The sequence below is a fragment of the Oncorhynchus mykiss genome, chromosome 7 (assembly GCF_013265735.2).
Source record: "Oncorhynchus mykiss isolate Arlee chromosome 7, USDA_OmykA_1.1, whole genome shotgun sequence".
NCBI classification, from domain to species: domain Eukaryota; kingdom Metazoa; phylum Chordata; class Actinopteri; order Salmoniformes; family Salmonidae; genus Oncorhynchus; species Oncorhynchus mykiss.
This window is the reverse complement of record NC_048571.1, coordinates 63,822,836-63,840,322: the sequence shown is the minus strand read 5'-3', so window position 1 is coordinate 63,840,322 and position 17,487 is coordinate 63,822,836. Positions and strand designations below refer to the sequence as shown.

Sequence of the window (17,487 nt, the reverse complement as noted above, 5' to 3'; positions counted from 1 at the left end):
CATTAAATATTGTGTGGATGAAGGGCGGGTGAATAAAGAGAAAAAAATGCATTAAAAATCCATAAATGTATCATTCTTGTGCAATTTATATAGGCTACATTGAGTTTTTTCTTTCATTATTTTAGGCTACCTGGCAGTAGTGTATAAGCCTAAACTTTAGGGCCCAAATGTACAGCGGCAAATAGCCTACAGGCCACTCGCAAAATGCGTTTGGGAACGGGCAGAAAAAGTCCACGGAGGCAAACAGGACAATGTCGGAGTTGAACGGCTCGTGTACTCTATTGGCGACACCGCGCGGTGAAACACCGAATCATGCAAAAAAATAAATAAATAAATAAATGAATACATTTTAGATGAATGTGTTAGTTAATGTAGATATAAACGATTATGGTTTTTTTTGTCATACAATTAATTTACGAAAATCGCTATTTAGGCAGCTAACTGACTACCTAACATTAGCCAGCTAATTAGCTGTATGGGCGTTGTTGACATGAGTAAATTATGACATTGTAATTCGTGTAGTTATTGTTTTAGGGACTCCAGAGAAAACCAGCAGACCAGGCTGTCGTCTTGTGAAACAGGCTGTGGATGTAAAGAATCTAGCTAGCTAAAGCGTTTACTGCCTTTCTGATATTTGCCATGCAATACAGCTGAAGTAACGTAGCTAGCGGTAGCTAACTATTTTCTTGCTTATTGTGTAGTGGAGCATAAACATACCTGCATTCCCTATGGATATGTAGCTGGCCATGTAGCCGATCTGTGTATGCACCCTATAACGTTTGGTAAAAATATTAGTTCAGAACAGGGGTTTCAATTTCTTCCACCAGTTAATCATTAATCCCCAAGAAATTTCAGAAAATGACTGTTACACACGACTCTTACATGTCAATATGCACGTCGTATATACATGTAGTTATTACCAAGCATGAGTTCCCCACATTGTAGCTTGTTCACTTATCACATATATAGGTTCAAGTATAAATGTCAGTCATATCCAATACCAGGAGTATCAAACTCCAGGATTTGAATGATGCTGTGTCTACATATATGTATTACAATTATACACTTCAACAGTGTTTACCAATCTTGCTCCTGGGACATCAATGGCTACACATTGTAACTATGCAATAGACTAGAACACATTATTTAACTAGTTAAAGGATGATTTGTAATTCATATATACAGAAACAGAATTTTAAAAACAGTACATTGTACTCCCTATGCATCAACTAAATACTCTAAAACAGGTTAATCTCAATATCTAATTTCCTTCATCTGCGCTGATCTGAGGACACGGGATAGGTGTAGTATTTCATCAAATGAGAGACTTAATTTCAACCAGTAGATAATGTGAACCAATTCCAGCAGAGAATGTGAAACGCTTTATCGAAAGAAGTTAATTATCCAAGTGTTATGAATACAAAAAACATGCATTATAAATATTATAATTGTATAATTATTTTTATTTCACCTTTATTTAACCAGTTAGGCCAGTTGAGAACAAGTTCTCATTTACAACTGTGACCTGGCCAAGGTAAAGCAAAGCAGTGTGACATAAACAACAACAGAGTTACACATGAACAAACGGACAGTCAATAACACAATAGAAAAATCTATGTACAGTGTGTGCAAATCTAGAAGAGTAGGGAGGTGAAATAATTACAATTTAGCATTAATACTGGAGTGATAGATGTGCAGATGAGGATGTGCAAATAGAGATACTGGGGCGCAAAAGAGCAAGAGGGTAAGTAATAATATGGGGGTGAGGTAGTTGGGTGTGCTATTTACAGATTGGCTGTGTACAGGGACAGTGATAGGTAAGCTGCTCTTACAGCTGATGCTTAAAGTACGAAAAGGAGATTTAAACCTCCAGCTTCAGTGATTTTTGCAATTCGTTCCAGTCATTGGCAGCAGAGAACTGGAAGGAAAGGTGGGCAAAGGAAGTGTTGGCTTTGGGGATGACCAGTGCAATATACTTGCTGGAGCGCGTGCTACGGGTGGGTGTTGCTATGGTGACCTGTGAGCTGAGATAAGGCAGGGCTTTACCTAGCAAAGACTTATAGATGACCTGGAGCCAGTGGGTTTTGCGACGGATATGTAGTGAGGGCCAGCCAACGAGAGCCCACAGGTCACAGTGGTGGGTCGTATATGGGGCTTTGGTGACAAAATGGATGGCACTGTGATAGACGACATCCAGTTTGCTGAGTAGAGTGTTGGGGGCTATTTTGTAAATGACATCGCCGAAGTCAAGGATCGGTAGGATAGTCAGTTTTACGAGAGTATGTTTGGCAGCATGAGTGAAGGAGGCTTTGTTGTGAAATAGGAAGCCGATTCTAGATTTAATTTTGGATTGGAGATCCTTAATGTGAGTCTGGGTATATTATAAGTACAATTTCAATCTGTACTTCAATGCACATCTGGTGTGCATTGTAGAAACAGGAAGAAAGAGGAGGTGGGGCGAGAGGTGTGAGAAAGAGTGTAAAAGACAGAAAGGGAAATATGTAAGAACAGCATATGATTAATGAATTACAGTGCCACTAAACTTCATATTCTCTCAGGTCATCACAATAACATAATATCTCGAGCAGTGTCTCCTAACCAGCATTGGGCCCCCAGTTGGTCCGTATGTTATCTTAATTGTAGGTAAGGTGGTGATGATGGGACTGGGGGTTGGCATCCTCTCTTACATAAATCAAATCAAATTTATTTATATAGCCCTTCGTACATCAGCTGATATCTCAAAGTGCTGTACAGAAACCCAGCCTAAAACCCCAAACAGCAAGCAATACAGGTGTTGAAGCACGTTGGCTAGGAAAAACTCCCTAGAAAGGCCGGAACCTAGGAAGAAACCTAGAGAGGAACCAGGCTATGAGGGGTGGCCAGTCCTCTTCTGGCTGTGCCGGGTGGAGATTATAACAGAACATGGCCAAGATGTTAAAATGTTCATAAATTACCAGCATGGTCAAATAATAGGTCTGGGACAGGTAGCACGTCTGTTGAACAGGTCAGGGTTCCATAGCCGCAGGCAGAACAGTTGAAACTGGAGCAGCAGCACGGCCAGGTGGACTGGGGACAGCAAGGAGTCATCATGCCAGGTAGTCCTGAGGCTCAGGTCCTCCGCGAGAGAGAAAGAAAGAGAGAATTGGAGAGAGCATACTTAAATTCACACAGGACACCAGATAAGACAGGAGAAGTACTCCAGATATAACAAACTGACTCTAGCCCCTCAACACATAAACTACTGCAGCATAAATATTGGAGGCTGAGACAGGAGAGGTCAGGAGACACTGTGGCCCCATCCGATGATACCCCCGGGCAGGGCCAAACAGGAAGGATATAACCCCACCCACTTTGCCAAATCACAGCCCCCACACCACTAGAGGGATATCTTCAACCACCAACTTACCATCCTGAGACAAGGCTAAGTATAGCCCACAAAGATCTCCGCCACGGCACAACCCAAGGGGGGACGCCAACCCAGACAGGAAGATCACATCAGTGACTCAGCCCACTCAAGTGACGTACCCCTCCTAGGGACGGCATGAAAGAGCACCAGTAAGCCAGTGACTCAGCCCCTGTAATAGGGTTAGAGGCAGAGAATCCCAGTGGAAAGAGGGGAACCGGCCAGGCAGAGACAGCAAGGGCGGTTCGTTGCTCCAGAGCCTTTCCGTTCACCTTCACACTCCTGGGCCAGACTACACTCAATCATATGACCCACTGAAGAGATGAGTCTTCAGTAAAGACTTAAAGGTTGAGACCGAGTTTGCGTCTCTCACATGGGTAGGCAGACCATTCCATAAAAATGGAGCTCTATAGGAGAAAGCCCTGCCTCCAGCTGTTTGCTTAAAAATTCTAGGGACAATTAGGAGGCCTGCATCTTGTGACCGTAGCGTACGTGTAGGTATGTACGGCAGGATCAAATCAGAGAGATAGGTAGGAGCAAGCCCATGTAATGCTTTGTAGGTTAGCAGTAAAACCTTGAAATCAGCCCTTGCCTTGACAGGAAGCCAGTGTAGGGAGGCTAGCACTGGAGTAATATAATTTTTTTTAAATTGGTTCTAGTCAGGATTCTAGCAGCCGTATTTAGCACTAACTGAAGTTTATTTAGTGCTTTATCCGGGTAGCCGGAAAGTAGAGCATTGCAGTAGTCTAACCTAGAAGTAACATTTTTGGACAAAAAGTTTCTGATTTTTGCAATGTTACGTAAATGGAAAAAAGCTGTCCTTGAAACAGTCTTGATATGTTCGTCAAAAGAGAGATCAGGGTCCAGAGTAACGCCGAGGTCCTTCACAGTTTTATTTGAGACGACTGTACAACCATTAATATTAATTGTCAGATTCAACAGAAGATCTCTTTGTTTCTTGGGAACCAGAACAAGCATCTCTGTTTTGTCCGAGTTTAAAAGTAGAAAGTTTGCAGCCATCCACTTCCTTATGTCTGAAACACAGGCTTCTAGCGAAGGCAATTTTGGGGCTTCACCATGTTTCATTGAAATGTACAGCTGCGTGTCATCCGCATAGCAGTGAAAGTTAACATTATGTTTTCGAATGACATCCCCAAGAGGTAAAATATATAGTGAAAACAATAGTGGTCCTAAAACAGAACCTTGAGGAACACCGAAATTTACAGTTGATTTCGGTGAATACATAAATACATGCCTGCAGACAAGAGACAGATGGAGAGAGAGATAACATGCTTGTGTTTCTTTTATAACACTCTCAGTCCTCATAATCATCAGGAGGTGAAATGCAAAACTGACCTTGGATAAGTAACTCTCGGACAACTACATCTGTATCTGTATTTCAATGTAAAGTATCTCTTTAATAATACTTCCTGTTGACACGACCAAGTGACCTCTCACCTCTGATCATGCTGTACAGAAATAGAAGTAGAAATCAAAGGGAGAGAAACTGGGAATTGAATAGCTGCAGTTGACATAGCTAAGTAAATGGAATAATTCTATTACTGCAATGTGGATGGCTCTTAAAGGAGCCTTTGGTTTTGCATAGTGTAGTCTATAGTGTTGCAAGGGAACAGCACCCTCTTCGAAGAAGAAGGAGGTGAAGATCTCCCGCACACAGATTTCCTCCAGTGCTGCATTGTTGGCCCCCATCCTGGCAACATCCTGCAGAGCAGCAGACCTCTCCTTTGGCACACGATGGCGAGATGCCAATCCCCTCCTGGTCCTCATGTCCATCCTCATGAAGTTATGCAGGACAGAGGTAGCCTTCACACACGCCTGAATTCCCCCATGAGGCAGTCCCAGATGGCCCTGGTCACCCGACCGTGCAGTGCACTACACGGTAACTGTAGACAATTGTTTTGAAGGAATCTCCAGTTGCAAGGTATCTGTAGGAAAATGGACGATAATGTAATTATTAGACTTTACATCACCAGGTCATTGTTGACTACTAAAGTATAATATCTCTTAAAACAAATCATGATAACATTGGATAGATGGATGCATGTCCACACATGTGCATGAGTAGTATGTGACAACAGCAGGATCATATCAAGGATAGCATCACAAATGAATACATAATACCACTTGAAGCTTGATGATGAGTTGATCAATGAATCAGCTGTCTAGTGTTAAGGCAAAAACAAAATGCTCACACATTTGAGTCCCCAGGACCAGGACTGTTTAAACAAATGTGATTTCTACTGACAATTAAAATGTACAACCAATGGCATAAGGGAACGATGAGCGGAAAAGAGGCAATCCGTAATTTCGATTAAAATATTAATGAGCGAGCTAGGACGGACGTTGTCAATATAACTATTTGTTCAGCCCTTTTCAAATGTACAGCGACAGAATTCAGAATATGGGCCGTTCTTACAGTATTCTCCCTGTACACCAAGTCAGAACCGTAGGATAAGTAATGGGGGCATATAAGCAGACAATGAAAGCTCTTACAATATTTGATGATTACATTTCTCTGAAACAGGCTATATGTGCACCACCAAGTCAGGACAGTAGGTGAAATTAAGATGGGAAAAGGGACCAAATTATTAGCATAAGGCACATGGGCTACTAACAGCTTACTACACAACATACACTTATACAAATCAGTATCCATATTTCCCTGACACTTCTAATGTAACTCTATGGCAGCCCCATGAGTGACAGAACACTTAACCTTTATTTAACTAGGCAAGTCAGTTAAGAACAAATTCTTATTTACAATGACGGCCTACCAAAAGGCAAAAGGCCTCCTGTGGGGGCGGGGGCTGGGATTAAAATAAAACACATTAAATAAAAATATAGGACAAAACACACATCACAACAAGAGAAGAGAGACCTTAGACAACAACATAGCATGGCTGCAACACATGACAACACAGCATGGTAGCAACACAACATAACAACAACATAGTATCAGCACAACATGGTAGCAGCACAACATTTTCTGCTGGCTTGCTCCACCACCACAGAAAGCACTGAGCTAGGCTGAAACACCTACATTTTGGAGCTGCCTTACTCAAGAAACAAAAAAGAGACCATGTTTGTATGCGCCTTTATTAACTCAATTATATTTATATTTATTAACGCGTATTAATGCCAAAATAACATACAAAACAGGCAAGCCCCCCAAAAAAATATATGTATTTTTTGCTAAAAATGTGGGGTTCAAAGCAGGTGGGGCTCTGCCCCATCTGCCCTGAATGACGGGTCGCCACTGATGTGATGATTGTGAGGCGCAATGGGGACTATATTTGGGGACTTCAAATAGACCTATCTGATTTATTTATTTCAGCATCTTGAGAGAATGCGAATGCAGAGTTAGATAGAACCACAACCACATAAAATAGGCTACGCATCCAAGCCGAACTGAAATCTTATCAGATACATGTTGGGTTGTTTTCACAGCTTTTGATTTTCTTTCAACCTGGTCAAACTGATGTCATTTGGAAATTTTGGACAGAAATTCTTTCCAGTTTTTTTTCTTGCACTTTATCCTGGTCCTTAAACGTTTTTGCTCCAAGCAGAGATGACTTTACCGATGTCAACTAGATTGAAGCAGTCATTCCATCGATTTAGTATTTTAGGTCAACATATAATGACAAAAGAGAAGTAGCATGTATCTAATTGTAGACAGGTTGACTAACAAATAGCCTACCAAAATCAGGCAAGAAAACAATTTGTGCACCCTCTGTCAAAAAATCGTTCCGCTGTCTTTGAGTGTAAAAACTACAGCTAATTTTCTATATTAGCGGGTTAGGGTTGGGTGGGGGCCTCAGATTTTCATTTTATCACATGTAGTCGGCGGATGGGTTTGGGTTATTAGAAATGGGCGGGTGAACAAATAGCTGAATTGCACACCACTAATTTTGTATCTCCAGTCATGGGACAAGCCCCTTGAAACTAAACAAACTACACTGAACAAAAATATGAACACAACATGTGAACTGTTGGTCCCATGTTTCATCAGCTGAAATAAAAGATACCAGAAATGTTCCATATGCACAAAAAGCTTATTTCTCTAAAATGTTGTGCACAAATTTGTTTACATACCTATTAGTGAGTATTTTGCCGTTGCCAAGATAAAACATCCACCTGAAAGGTGTGGGATATCAAGAAGCTGATTAAACAGCATGATCATTAAACAGGTGCACCTTGGTGGTGCTGGGGACAATAAAGGCCACTAAAATGTGCAGTTTTATCACAACACAATGCCACAGATGTTTCAAGTTTTGAGGAAGTGTGCAATTGGCATGCTGACTGCAGGAATGTCCACCAGATGTTACGGTGCGTGAATGAGGACCCAAAAGCGAATTAATGTAAACAGAGCTTCTTTAATAACCAAACATAGGTAGGCTCAGATGGACCGGCAGATTCCGACAGGACAGGACAAGGTTGCAGCAAACATGACGATAGTCTGGTTCAGGCATGACTAACACAAACAAGAATCCGACAAAGACAGGAGCAGAAAGAGAGAGAGATATAGAGACCTAATCAGAGGGAAAAAGGGAACAGGTGGGAAAAGGGGTGAACGAGGTAGTCAGAGAAGACAAGGGACAGCTGGGGGAAAGAGGGGGAGAAAAGGTAACCTAACACGACCAGCAGAGGGAGACAGGGTGAAGAGAAAGGACAGAAACAAGACACAACATGACAGTACATGACACCAGAGCTGTTGCCAGATAATTTAATGCTAATTTCTCTACCATAAGCCACCTCCAACGTTGCTTTAGATAATTTGGCAGTACGTCCTACCGGACTCACAACCGCAGACCACTTTTAACCACGCCAATCCAGGACCTCCACATCTGGCTTCTTCACCTGCGGGATCGTCTGAGACCAGCCACCCGGACAGCTGATGCACAAACTGTCAGGAACCAACCAGGGAAACTCATCTGTGTGTTCCTCGTCCTTACCAGGGTCTTGATCTGACTGCAGTTCGGCGTAGTAACCGATTTCAGTGGGCAAATGCTCATCTTCAATGGCCACTGGCATGCTGCAGAAGTGTGCTTTTCACGGATGAATCCCGGTTTCAACTGTACCGGGCAGAAGGCAGACAGCCTTTATGGCGTCATGTGGGCGAGCGGTTTGCTGATGTCAATGTTGTGAACAGAGTGCCCCATGGTGGCGGTGGGGTTATGGTATGGGCAGACATAAGCTACGGACAATGACGACAATTGCATTTTATCGATGGCAATTTGAATGCACAGCGATACCGTGACGAGATCTTCAGGCCCATTCCCTTTCATCCGCTACCATCACCTCATGTTTCAGCATGATAATACACAGCCCCATGTCGCAAGGATCTGTGAACATTTCCTGGAAGCTGAAAATTTCCCATTTCTTCCATGGCCTGCATACTCACCAGACATGTCACCCATTGAGCATATTTGGGATGATCTGGGTCGACATGTACGACAGCGTGTTCCAGTTCCCGCCAATATCCAGCAACTTTGCATAGCCATTGAAGAGGAGTGTGACAACATTACACAGGCCTCAGTCAACAGCCTGATCAACTCTATGCAAAAGAGATGTGTTGCGTTGCGTGATGCAAATGGTGGCCACACCAGCTACAGACTGGTTTTCTGATCCACACCCCTACCTTTTTATTAAGGTATCTGTGACCAACAGATGTATATCTGTATTCCCAGTCATGTGAAATGCGTAAATTAGGGCCTAATGAATTTATTTAAATTGACTGATTTCCTTATATGAAATGTAACTTAGTAAAATCTTAGAAATTGTTGCATGTTGTGTTTATATTTTTATTCAGTGTAGAATAGAATAGTACATATAATTACTACATGATAATTTATTGGATTTTAAAGAACAACCCTTGGGTTTGATACTTAAATTAGCCTTTTGAATTTCTAAAATATATTTGAAATGTTTGTTTTATTAAATCATCCCCAGGTACATCACATTTTTCTGGCAATCACCAATTGAGGTCACGTTGTTATGAAACAGTACTTCAGTTAGAATAAATGCACTTAAAGATGGACAACCTGAGATCAATGTTTTGACAATGCCCATAAAAAGTGAGCCCCAAAAATATTGGGACAGTGACACATTTGTTGTTTTGGCTCTGTACTCCAGCATGATACAATGACTATGAGGTGAAAGTGCAGTCTGTCACCTTCAATTTCAGGGTATTTTCATCCATATTGGGTGAACCGTTTAGAAATTACACCACTGTTTGTACATAGTCCCCCAATTTTAGGAGACCAAAAGTATTGGAACAAATTCACTTATATGTGTATTAAAGTAGTCAAAAGTTTTGTATTTGGTCCCATATTCCTTGCATGCAATGATTACATCAAGCTTGTGACTCTACCAACTGGTTGGATGCATTTGCTGTTTATTTTGGTTCTGTTTCAGATTATTTTGTGCCCAACATAAATTAATGGTAAATAATGTATTGTGTTTTTGGGGGGGAATTATATTTTTGCATCTGTAACTTTCTCAATGACCAACAGGTTGGGATAAGAGCACCTAGTTATCAGAAGAGAAGAGAAGAGATCCTAAAATACATGTAAACGTTTCAAAAACCCAATGCTTCTTTAATTTATACGGCTCTAATGAGGTTTGATATTCTGTGCAGCTGTGGAGACACCTCATAGATTCCTGAATTATGTTTGCAGACACAATATGTTGCAGTGTAAGAACTAGGTAGTTTGCAACAATGCTCCCATCAGCAGCAAAGTTTAAATACAGATGTACAGCTAGCTGTATGACTGTGTGTGTTTGCATTACTGTTCAGTCAACCCTGCCCACTGGATCCTATCTATGTGGAAGACAAGTGGCAAAGAGCACACTCACCTGTGATCCACCACAATGGAAATGCACACAGCTATCTGATTCTGGATACGTGATAGATTTTATGTCTACGCTCAAAGGCATTAGTTCAGCCAAATGAGAGGAAGTAGACAATTAAGGTTGGTGTCCGCACCACATGGAAATTGAATTAGCATAATACAAAAATCCCCTCCTCGCCATAGGACTCTCATCTGAAAATTAAATAAATTGTCTTAGGAACAGTGGAGAACTGCCCCCTAATCTAACCATAACTCCTATTCTGACCCTAACCTAACTCATATTCTAATCCTAACCACTATTCTGACCCTAACTTTTATTCTAATCCTAACCCTAGCCCCTATTTTAACTCTGACCTCTAACGCTAATTCTAACCCTGCTAACTGGGGGTTAGCTAGCTATGCTAGCAGACATTAGCTTATACTAACTAACATTTATTTCACCTCAGACTTTCTGCTGGTGAGGTTTATAGTTTGCTAACTGGGCTAGCCAGTACCTGAATTACAGATAGAAACAAATGATCAACCATAAAGGAGTGAGATGCCCCCGTGAAAATCTTGCCCCAACATACTAACCTAACATATTACTACTTTACCCAAAAACAATCTAAATGTTTCTCTCTAGACAAGTGGATGATTTGTCTTAAGGCTTCCCTGCATGTATATTAAAAATAAAATAATGGATGTAACTTCATTGGATTATATAATTATGACACCATCTTGTGGGTGGGGGTGGGGGGGCGTCTCACCCCATATTACTCTAATTTGTTTGTTCAACTTCAACATGGTGGGATAATTTTGTGTAGGTAAAATTAATTATCTGGGAAATGGTGTTGGAAATGCCTTTATGCTCAAATATTGATATAATAACCATATCGAAGCAAATTTGGAGTCATGCGATGAGATGGTGTGTGGTCCTCCCACTATGACTCGGGAAACTATGCAGTTATTAAGCTACAGATTGAATAAGTTATGATGAAGAACTTCACAGGGTGGTGAAAGTGCACGGTGATGAGCTTAATGTTGCTTTCCAATAAATATTGAGGGTCTTATTCTGATGATCGATGCTTCGCTTCTGTTTGACAGTGCGTATCATGCACTGATTTTTAACTGCAATAAGTCCATTTGATGGAAACATAGGCCTACCACTGGTGGGAAAATGTGACTATTTTATTTAATGTGGATTCAAGAATATTCACATGATGTCCATCGCCAAATGGATGGAAACCTAGCTACTGACAAATAGGGTTAGGCCTACACAGGCTTACACAGACTTATTGGAGATTGAAGTTGTCTAATGTTTTTCTAAATAACTAGACCTGGAGGAGTTAGTTTGGTGAACTATATACTGTATGATGAATAACATTGCCTGAGACCTGAAAACTTACGTTAGCTCCATGATCTGATCTGATGCGTAGGCTGATGCGTAGGCTTTAGCTCTGTGGGCTGCCAACTTGTAGCTCACTCTTGCACAGTGCACCTACAAACTGGAGTTGGGAGGAGTGGGGAAAGTTGAGCCAAAGGGGTAAATTGAGCGACCCTTTTTTATAGGAAACCATAGCCTACACAAAAGGTATCATTTGACCAAATATTTAGGAAGAGGTAATAATTTCATGGAGTCTGTGAAGGAAGAAACCACATGGAAAAAGTGGTAAGCAAGTTAGGTAAAAAACACTGGTAGGTAAATTGAGCCAATGGGAATAAGGTAAGGGTAAGTGAACTGTGTTGGGGAAATAAAGATAGACATGGTTTTAAAAAGGTAGTGGTAATTTTTTATTACATTTTTTTATTTCACCTTTATTTAACCAGGTAGGCTAGATGAGAACAAGTTCTCATTTACAACTGCGACCTGGCCAAGATAAAGCAAAGCAGTACGACACAAACAACAACAAAGAGTTACACATGGAATAGACAAACATACAGTCAATAATACAATAGAAAAAGTCTATATACAGTGTGTGCAAATGAAATATAATATAATATTTCATTCATAACAGAAATGTGTATGCGACTTATTATACCATGTCCTGTGACTCAATTTAGCCCATAACCGGGGTAAGTTGTGCCAAGAGACAAGTGTTTTTTGGACAAGCTGTTTTCAAAACTGTTATGTTTACATGAATTCTGATTATTTCTAGGGATACACAACATCCTGAAACATATATAGATGCCTTTGTTAGAAATAATACTAGAGTACTGTTCAGTGATGCTGAATGTAAAAAAATTGCTAAATTTACCACACTCTCCCCTAGGCTATGCATTGGTCAAAGAAAATGGTTACATTCTAAAGCCAATGCTTTTGTCATCCTTTGTAGCTCAGTTGGTAGGCGCTTTCAATGACAGGTAGTGTGTTTGATTCCCTGGACAACCCCTGTGTAAATGTATGCACACATGATTGTGGTCACCTTGGACAAAAGTGTCTACTAAAGGGCATATATTATTGTAGTTATCGGTTACAAAATTGGAAATTACATGCTTTGATTCACACATCCTATTGGAACTCCAATGTTTTAGCATAGCCTAAGCTATGATGATGTTTTTGGGAAGGGCAAAGGCTGAAAATCATGTTTTTGTGGAAGAAAATCAACGTGCATGAATCCAGGCAATGTTGAGGCAAAAATAATCCCCTTCTAAACTGAAATTATCTGTAGTTGAGACAGCTAATTGATATCAACTAAAATGGAGTAACGTTTTCACATTCACCAACATGGCAGACGTGTATACCCATTTTCTCCAATCGCATAGCAGGATTCTCCTCAGGGAGCACATCCGGTGGTGTTTCCTGTGTTTGTAAACTGAAAGAAATTGGAACTCGGGTGACGAGCCACGACAGACGAGTAAAATTAAAGGTAAATAACAAAAAACAACGTTTGAATATCACCAATGTTGTGTATGTTTAGTCGTGTATCAGACGATATTTGCGAAATTCGGCCTCCGCCTCTAAGCAAAAAAATAAGTGACACGACTTGAGTTAGCGTAGACAACAGGGGAGGGGGAGAACGTTCGCTAACTACAGTACGCATCGACCATTCCCTATTTATCGCGAAATCTTGCTGTAACTGCTCAGTCTTGTGCCTCGTTTGATAGCAATCCTCGAACTGTTATTTTGTCTAACTAGCTGTATTTATCCGTATCCGGATTAGCGATATCTAATTTCGATGTTTAGATGGCAACTCAAGTTTGTACGATTTGATGTGCGTGGAGGCCAACGGTAACGCCGTTATGTTAGCCCGAAACAGCTAGCTCGTATTCGCTCTGTTTTGTTTCCGTGAGTTATGAGGAAATACTTTCATTTTTTGGGTCAGTCAATTAAATATTACATCAAGTAGTATTTCTACCGTGACAGATAACTAGCATGTTTTTCACACTACTTGGTCAATAACCTTGCCCCGTTAACGTTATCTAGCTGCAGTGCAGCCAGGGAAAAATAGCCAGCTAACTTTACTATTTGTAATAATCTGTTATGATAATCAGCTGCTAGTGTATCAAGAGGTTGCTGATGCAGTGGTTCTGGTAGAGCACCTGCGAAATTACAAATATTTATGTAGTGTTGGGAAAATATAGTTGAGGTTTTTCTTGGATCATTAGCTTGCCGGCTATGGGTGCCATTGGTAAAATGTTTTTCAATTATGTGGCTATGGGGTCGTTCCATATGATTAAAATCACTTTCTGACTGCACCCCTTTTGATTTGAACAAAACTTTCCATATATATTTGCCCATGGTGTGGTCAGAAAGTGACTTAATGACCCTGAATGACAAACGATTCAGGAGATGGCGGTGCTTAAATATCCAATGCATTCGTTTTTGTCAATATCAAATATTTTTGGGGTAACGATTAAGTACCTTACTGTGATTGTTTTCAAATAAAATGTCCAAAAAGAAAAATAGCTTCTTAGCAAAGAGCAATTTCTAAAGTAATACATTTGCTAGGATTGTCTGGGAGTGCTCTGAGTAGGGAGGGGAAAACTAGCTGTTATTGGCAGAGAGGGTTGGAACTCTCTTATTGGTCTATGATCTAATTTTAACAGGCCAAAACTCCAACCAACCGAAATTTCAGGCAATCGTTTTAAGCAGCTATTGTACTTAAAGAGCAGAATTGTCATCTTCACAGTATTATTCCAACCTCATAGTTTGGAAATGTATCTACGGGTTGGCCGACAACGTGACGACAATGACGTTCCCGGGTAGGCGTGCGTTATGATTTTAGATGGTCAGATAGCTAGCAACAACGACAAGAAGCTGCCTTGTGGGGAATCGTAGGTGGCTCGATTCAGCTCATTGAATATTTAAGCAGCACGGCCAAAATCCCCAAGATGCTTTATTGCTATTATAAACTGTTTACCAGTGTATTAAGCGCAGTTAAAATAACTGTTTATTCATAAACTAGGTGGTTCGAGACCTGAATGACTGTTGGCTGATAGCCGTGGTAAATCAAATAATTTATTTTTACTGCTCAAATTACGTTGGTAACCAGTTTATAATAGCAATAAGGCATCTCGGGGTGTTGTGGTAAATGGCCAATATACCACGGCTAAGGGCTGTATCCAGGAACTCTGTGTTGCGCTTCAGAACAGCACTTATTTGTGGTATATTGGCCATATACCACACCCCTCAGGCCTTAATGGTACCATGCTTTGAGGCGTTTTGACTGATGTCTATGCTAATATGACAAATTCGCTAACTAACCCAACAACTGTACAATATATTTGAGATGAGTGCTCACTGTGCAAATGTGTTGGTTTTCAATGAACATTTGGAGACCAAATATAGTTTACATGTTGTCAAAAGTCTATGACTGTCTGTTTTGCCCCACCTGTTGGTTTTGTTGCTAAACAACCAACCCTTCTATTTAAAATGCAGACAAATCTAGTTTTTGACAGCAATTGGCCTTTAACATTAACTCATTTTGCATGTCCCACCCTACAACGAAACCCATGTCTTAATCACTGAAACGGTTGAGATTGAAATAATTTGAAAGCTTACAAACAGGGTTGTCAAACTTTTGTTGTCTAATAAATTTGACATTTTAAGCTATACCGTTATGTTTTTTTACGTGTCCCTATATACTGAACTAAAATCTAAATGCAACATTATTATTATTATTTTTTTTACTGAGTTACAGTTAATATAAGGAATGATGTCAATTGAAATGAATTCATTGGGCTATAATCTATGGTTTTCACATGACTGGGCAGGGGTGCCACCATGGGTGGCTCTTAGAATGTGGTAACACCCACTGGGGAGAAAGGCCCAGTCTATCAGAAAGAGTTTTTAGGGCTTTATTACAGACAGAAATAACCACCCCCCCCTCGGATGTGGAGGTCCTGGGCTGACGTGGTCTGCGGTTGTGAGTCTGGTTGCTAAATTCTCTGTTGGAGGCAGCTTATGGTAGAGAAATGAACATTCCATTCTCTGGCAACTTCTCTGGTGCACATTCCTGCAGTCACACACCAATTCCACGCTTCCTTAAAACTTGACATCTGTGGCCTTGTGTTGTGTGACAGATCTGCACATTATAGAGTAGCCTTTTATTGTTACCAGCACAAGGTGCACCTCTGTAATGATCATGCTGTTTAATTAGCTTATTGATATGCCATACCTGCCAGGTGGATGGATTATCTAGGCAAATGGAAGAAATTCTCACTAACAGGGATATAAAAACATTCGTGCACACAATTTGAGAGAAATAAGATTTTTGCGCATATGGAACATTTCTAGGATTTTCATTTGTATCAGCTCATGAAACATGGGGCCAACACTTTACGGCCCAGTACATCACCGGGGCCAAGCTTCCTACCATCCAGGACCTCTATACCAGGCGGTGTCAGAGGAAATCCCTAAAAATGGTCAGATTCCAGCCACCCAAGTCATAGACTGTTCTCTTTGCTATCGAACGGCAAGCAGTACCGGAGCGCTAAGTCTAGGTCCAAAAGGCTTCTTAACTGCTTCTACCTCCAAGCTATAAGATTTCTGAACAGATAATCAAATGGATACCCAGACTATTTGCATTCAAATCAAAGTTTATTTGTCACATGCGCCAAATACAACAGGTGCAGCCTTACAGTGAAATGCTTACTTACTAACCAATAGTGCAAAAAAGGTATTGCCATTGCCCCCCCCCCCCCCCCCCCCCATTTTACTCAGCTGCTACTCTGTTTATTATCTATGCATAGTCACTTTAGCTCCACCTACATGTACAAATTACCTCGACTAACCGGTGCCCCTGCACATTGACTCTGTTGATTTGGTTTATTTCACCTTTATTTAACCAGGTAGGCTAGTTGAGAACAAGTTCTCATTTACAACTGTGACCTGGCCAAGACTAGTGAGGTGACTAGTGAGATTTACCTGCTGGAGCGTGTGCTACGGGTGAGTGTTGCTATGGTGACCAGTGAGCTGAGATGAGCAGGACTTTACTTAGCAAAGACTTGTAGATGACCTGTAGCCAGTGGGTTTGGCGACGAGTATGAAGCAAGGGCCAGCCAACAAGTGCGTAGAGGTTGCAGTTGTGGGTAGTATAGGGGCTTTGGTGACAAAACAGATGGCACTGTGATAGACTGCATCCAATTTGTTGAGTAGAGTGTTGGAGGCTATTTTGTAAATGACATCGTCGAGGATCGGTAGGATGGTCAGTTTTACGAGGGTATGTTTGGTAGCATGAGTGAAGGAAGCTTTGTTGAGAAATAGGAAGCTGATTCTAGATTTAATTTTGGATTGGAGATGCTTAATGTGAGTCTGGAAGGAGAGTTTACAGTCTAACCAGACACCTAGGTATTTGTAGTTGTCCACATATTCTAAGTCCGAACCGGCCAGAGTAGTAATGCTAGACGGGCGGACAGGTGCGGGCAGCGATCGGTTGAAGAGCATGCATTTAGTTTTACTTGCATTTAAGAGCAGTTTGAGGCCATGGAAGGAGAGTTGTATGGCATTGAAGCTTGCCTGGAGGGTTGTTAACACAGTGTCCAAAGAAGGGCCAGAAGTATACAGAATGGTGTTGTCTGTGTAGAGGTGGATCAGAGAATCACCAGCAGCAAGAGCGACATCATTGATGTATACAAAGAAAAGAGGGGGCCCGTGAATTTAACCCTGTGGCACCCCGATTTGACACACTGAACTCTATCAGAGAAGTAGTTGGTGAACCAGGCGACGCAATCATTTGAGAAACCAAGGCGGCTGAGTCTGCCGATAAGAATGTGGTGATTGACAGAGTCGAA

The 17,487-nt window shown here is 41.1% G+C and overlaps 1 protein-coding gene across 50 annotated transcripts in view; it reads left to right on the top strand.

The window, feature by feature from the left end:
* Positions 1-12,775: 12,775 nt before the first annotated feature.
* The window catches only part of LOC110528212 (gastrula zinc finger protein XlCGF58.1), a 41,771-nt gene continuing 37,059 nt past the window's right edge, over positions 12,776-17,487 (top strand). For 48 of the 50 annotated variants that reach the window (XM_036983795.1, XM_036983781.1, XM_036983766.1 and 45 more), the window contains exon 1: positions 12,776-13,121. The gene's annotated coding sequence lies outside the window, so the exon portion shown is untranslated. Of the gene's footprint in view, positions 13,122-13,245; positions 13,573-17,487 lie in introns of those variants that run through there. The other 2 variants (XM_036983749.1, XM_036983748.1) reach the window with 2 other exon arrangements.